Genomic DNA, 6139 nt, shown 5'->3' on the forward strand with positions numbered 1-6139 from the left:
TAAAAGGATACTGAATTTTGTTAAAGATTTGTTCGGCATCTACTGAGATCATATGATACTTCCTTTTTACTCTTTATTGTGGTGAATTATAATGATGAATTTTGGACTGTTAAATTGATCTTGCATCCTTGGATAAAAGAATTGGTCATGATGTATTATGTTTTCTATATATTGCTGCATACCATTTAAAAATATTTTAAAGGATAAGCTGGCCTCATAAAACTCCATTGGAATTGTGCCCTCATCTTGTATTTTATGAGGTTATGTTTCTAGAGGTTTCTTTTTGGAAAACTTTTGATTCTGAATTCAAGTTTTGTAAAAAAGAATTTGAAACTTGCATTAACTATTAAAGCTATTTAATATCTCTAATTTTTCTTGTGCCAGTTTTGATAAAGTGTGTTTATCCAAATAATTTGCTCACTTTGCACAACTGACAACCAGATATTTCATTTTTCATAGAAACAAGGAGATATATGGGAGCTGGGAGCGCTGAAACAATTGGTGTCCTACCTAGGGTATCTTATCAGTTATATATGCTGCTGTGTCAGAGCCTTTCCCACCCCAACCCTAGGATTATAGAGAGCTCCAGTGAACTGTACCCTCTGCCCTGCGGCTTCAGGATTTTGCAAGTCATGCTCTGCATTAATCTTCCTCAAAGTGTGAGTCTTAGCTCATTTTTGTCAGGTTCACTTGAGATACTTATTAAAAATATAGATTCTAGGCCCCACCCTAGACCTACTGAATCACAATCTCTAGGTTTGAATCCTGGTAATTTGCATTTTCGACAACACCCAAACTGGATTTATACAGACTAAATGTTTGAGTCTATAAGACTGACTGTGAGGCAGCCACTATTTTTACTTCTTTCCCTCCACAGTCTGTGCTAAATCCCAAAGTGAGCCAGCATATTGAAAGATATTTTCACTGAGTTCGTCTGTGAATATTCTAAGAGAAATATATGAAAATCATCATTCTCTCTGAATGTCAGTCCATTCTGATGTTGTGTAGTAGAAAAAACTTGCACTTCAGAGTCAGACACAGCCTGAATTTGAATCCTGGTTCTGCCATTTGTTTGCACTATTGTCTCCAGCTAGGCCTCAGTTTCTGTGGGTGTGAAAGAGGGATAATCTTAGAACTCAGGATTGTTGAGAGGATTGGATATATGTTTTTAAGAGTTCCATTGCAGTCTCTGACATACGTTGGGCATGACTAAGTCGTCTTTATTATTACTATTGTTACATCTGTTAACAAGGACCGAAAAACCACACATGCCCCTTGGCTAGTGTGAACTGAGAGGCAAAGATCCAGCTACTTCTGTATTTTTGGTGCTTTACATTTCCGTCTGGCTTATAGCTTTCTGTGCATTCTTGAGAGATTTACCGTCATCTTTTTCATTAGGTCCTCCCTTATCCTATAGCAGCCACTACCGTGGGGACAGGAATGCGCTCAAGTGAATGAGTCAGCAGTGGCTGACTCTGGAAGCACAGAAAAAGGAGAGAGCAGAGATTACAGGCCCTCTCAAAAGGGTACCCATAGAACATCATATGGAGAGAGTGGAGGTTGGGAGGGACACAAATACCCGTGAACTTAGCTTGCATTGTGGCAAAGCCCACATAAGTCACTGGAAACCTTTAGAAAACTGAGAATTTGAGGACATATTGTATCATTTGGACACATGGATCTCTCTGACCATCTTCCAGCACTACGTATTTCTGCTGCCTCCCTCACAGGGGTGAGATCCAGCTCCTGATCATTTGGGAATCCAGCTTACCTCCCAGTCTCCTCTGGGGGAAGCCCATAGTGTAGGATGAGGGAAGGTGTTCACATTGTCCTCTGCAGGATACTATCAAAAACTGTTCCTGTCTTCCCTTCTGACCAACAAGAGAGGAAATTGAAGTGTAGTTCATGAAGGTATAAAGCCTGCAGAAAAGCATACACCCTTCCTGTGATCCTGGAGGAAAAGGATGAATCAAGGCTCAGAAAAATCTCTTTCTTCCAGGCCACCCAGCACATGTTAGCCTATGGAAGAGAAAGGTTTCAATTTATTCTAAACAATGGAAACACAGAGAGTTCAGATGTGTGTTCCATGAATATGATTCTTTCTTCTGTTCTTTCAGAAATTTCAGAATTTACTGCCAAGTTGCAGATGTAGGTTGTGTTCTTGTGACACTGGGCTCCATGTTGTGCACCCAACAGATTGAGGAAGGCCTAAAGGAGATGAATGCTGCCTTTGCCCACCTTCCTCAGAGGGTGATATGGATGTGTAAGCCTTATTGGCCCAAAGATGGCCTCCTCAGAATGACCTTGTGGGTAAGGACTTCCTCCCTCTACAAGCAGCAGCCCTTCTCTCTCTCCTTTTTCTTTAGGGTTTATTGCAGCTGTCACTCCTACCTGGGCACTCCACCATCTTTGAAAAGGAAAACATCTGTTAGCAAAAATCAAAGCATCAGGAAAGATTGGCATTTTGGGGTCACTTCATTCATTTGTAACCCAGACCAGTTATCTGTAGCCACTAGTGATATTAAAGTGGGGTTACTGTGGCCCCTTGTAATTGGTAGGTAATTGGGATCAAACACCTTCCAAGAAGTGCCTGTCAATGTTCTGAGACATAACTGTGCACAGCAGGAAGGAAGTCACTTGTGTGCACTGTCCTGAAGCCATGTGCTCATTACACACAGACCCCCAACAGGCACCGACCCAGCTCCTTCTCATGAGGAGTTGAGAGACCTGGGTGCCAGGGTGTCTTTCTAATGCGATAAAATTCCTCTTTGTCCTGAGATGTCCTACCATATCTTCAAGGGGGGTTTCTCTGGTCAGTGCTGCATTCTGGGGACGCCTCATGTGTATAGCTGCAGATTGGATCAGAATCACTCAGTGAATTGGAGGTACAAGTTTTTGATTCTGTCCCTGCAAATGTATTTCAGTAGCCTGTGGTAGAGCTCACAAACTGTATTTTCCAAAAACACTTTAAGTGTTTCTAAGTCCTTGGGCTGGATAAGCCCCTCCTCATCAACATTTTATTTTACTCCAAATAAGAGAGAGGCAGCATGACAGGGACTGGCAGTGCTAAGGAATAAGGCATAATCCCTGCTTTAAAATGATGTAGAGATGATGAAGGAATAAATGGATGAATGGTGGTACATGCCGAACTTCGTGCTCTCTCTGCATTTTTAGCTTTAGCTGGACTCTGGTTCAGGTATTAGACCCTGGTTTCTGAGGGTGCTCACAGAGTGTCTTCCAAGGAACTGACTCTTTAAATTGTTCCCAAATACCTCTAGAACCCCCTGCATGTTTCCCGGACATGGCTGCTGTTCCAGATTCCCCAAATCCTTTCTCCAGCATTACCTCGCTTTCTTTTTTCTTTGTCCAAGCTGACCCCAGCATTCACCTACTTGTCACTAATGGAGGGCAGAATAGCTTGATGGAATCTATCCATCATGGTGTGCCCTTGGTGGGGATTCCTCTCTTCACAGACCAGCCTGGAAACCCACTCTGAGTAGAAGCCAAAAACATGGGCGTCTCCATTCTGATAGAGCAGCTCAAGGCAGAGACCTTAGCTCTAAAGATAAAACAAGTCATGGGAGACAAAAGATACGTATGTAGCCCTCGGGGTAGCACTAGGGGAACTGGCTGGAAGGTTCTTTCCCCCTCCCCCCCAAAGAGGCTAAAACTCAGCTTAACTAAGATACCAGCTGACCTATTTTTACTGAATACAAAGTTGAAGAAATGAGTCTTATATTTCAATAAGACCAATTTAAGGTAGTTGACAGGAAGAACTTTCTGTCTTTTAAAGAAACTTACAAGAGTTTCTCTTTTTAGAGTTTTTGTTTCTCTTGAGATGTTTAACGTACAATTCTAGCCAGGTACAGGGGTGTCCTTTTACTTCTTCAAACACATCACTCTATCCTCTAGAGGTCTTTGCCCTTAGCTGTTCTGGAACATTCTTTCCACTTAGCTCCAATGTCACCTCTTCAGAGAGGCCTTCTCTGATCAATGCCAGTTATTCCATATAATTTCTTTCACAACATGTGTCATACTTTGTATTGCTCTGTGTATTAGTTTACTTGTTTACGGACTCTTCCCTCCAACTAGAATGTAGGCATCTTGAGAGTCGGGTCATATCTTTCTCATTTATCATGGCCTCTCTCACTGCTTTGTGCACAGTAGGCGCTCCATAAGTAATTGTTGAACAAGTAAAGAATAACTAGATACGAGTCCTCTACCTCAGGGATTCTTGGCCCTAGCGTATAGTTAGGCTCCTGGGCCTCATGAACCCCTAGAAATATAAAATTGTGAATGGTGTGTGCTTGCATATATACATTTCCTAGAGTGTGTTTTTATAATGTTCATCAGTTTGTCAATAGGATCTAATACCCAGAAAGGCCAAGACCTGCTGCTTGTGGAGGGATCACTCCACGTCTGGAGTCATTCCTCGATGATGTTCAGCATGACGCCTAATGAAAGGCAGCACCAGCATTCCCCAGGACCCTTTTAGCTTCTAGCCCCCTTCCTGGCAAGCAGTTAATATTTGCAAATACATAAATTAAATGGTGCAGACTGTATCTAGAATCAAGACATTTGGATTCAGTCATTTGTGTATCAGGGTGGTTCTCTGGTCTGAACACATATCTGGGCAGTTCAGAAACTATGAGCTTTCTTCCTCTGTCCCTGAGCCTTCTGAGATGCCTTGACTGTCACTTGCCTGTGGTCCTCTTTACTACTATGAGCCTGCCTCCTCAAAAGAGGAAACTCACAGCCACCCTGACTGGTTGCAACTTAAATTCATGACCACAGGCCTGACATGGGCACTCGACATGCCTGACAACCTGGTTGTATTTTTCTAATCATCTTTCTTACCCACTTTTCTATTATTGTTTTTCTTTTATCTTTTCGAACCTCCAACAGGTTTTTCTCCCTGCTCATTCTCAGCATATGCTCTTCTTTGTTTTCTTTTACTGAAGGGAAAAAAAAAAAAAAAAGAAAGAAGATACCAGCAAAGAACTTGTTCACATGTGTGGTGAACATGTTTTCACCATCAAATCTACCAGCCTACCTGCCAGATCTACCTACTTGTCTGGTCACCTGGCTGCCTACCTGTCTGTCCTTCTCCTGTGCCCTCCTGTTGCTCTGTCCCTACGGAGGCCAAGCCGTGGCCTGGGGCAGAGGATCCCATCCTGTCACTTACTCAAGACCCTTGTTTCTGCAATTCTTCCCTTCCCTCCTGCATTGTTCATTTTCCCTTTCTCCTGGAACACTTTTGGCAAAACAAAACAAAACAAAACAAAACACAACACTTGCTATACTAACTCTATATTTTTCTTCAACTTTTTATTTTTAAAAGTTTCAAACTCTCAGAAAATTTGCAAGAATAATACAATCAGCACAATACCCTTTACCTAGATTTACCATTTCTTAACATTTTGCCATATTGCATTCTCTCTCTCTCTCTATACACATACATTTTGTTGAATAATAACATATATGCCAATATATGTGTGTGTATACATATATTTCTATCTATATCTATCTATATCTATCTATATAGATATATATCTGCAGAATCATTTGAGACTTTGTTGCTGACATCATGACACTTTGCTTCTAAATACTTCAGCGTATTTCTCCTACGAATGACATATTTTTCTACATAACCACGGTACCATAATCAGAATCCAGAAATTTAACTGTGAATAGTTCTCAACTTGAGCCTACCTTCCTGTAGCTCTATTCCAAGTCTCTGCCCCACTTTGCTGTAAAACCCCTTCGAGGAGTCACCTGGGCTCTGTGGTGCTACTCTCTTTCTCCCGTTTCTTTTGTCCACCTGTCTCAGTAAGGCTCTCACTCCACAAAACTGCTCTCACGCAGGTCACCGGTAGCATCTATGCAGCCAAAGCTTGTGCCCACTTCTCAGTTCTTACCTCACCTACCCTATCAGCATCATTTATGTCAACTGATGACTGCTCCGCCTTCAACAGTTGCTTTGAGTGGTCCCAGACACCACACTCTTAGTTCTTACCCCTCACTTCTCAGTCTCCATGGCTGGTGCCTCTTCAACACTACATCTCCAGATGTGCTCGGGCTCCAGATCAAAGTCTGGTGCTTGGATCTCATCTAATTTCTTTTTTCTTTTTTTTTTTTT

Source organism: Ailuropoda melanoleuca, chromosome 3 (genome assembly GCF_002007445.2).
Source record: "Ailuropoda melanoleuca isolate Jingjing chromosome 3, ASM200744v2, whole genome shotgun sequence".
Classification (NCBI taxonomy): Eukaryota; Metazoa; Chordata; class Mammalia; order Carnivora; family Ursidae; genus Ailuropoda; species Ailuropoda melanoleuca.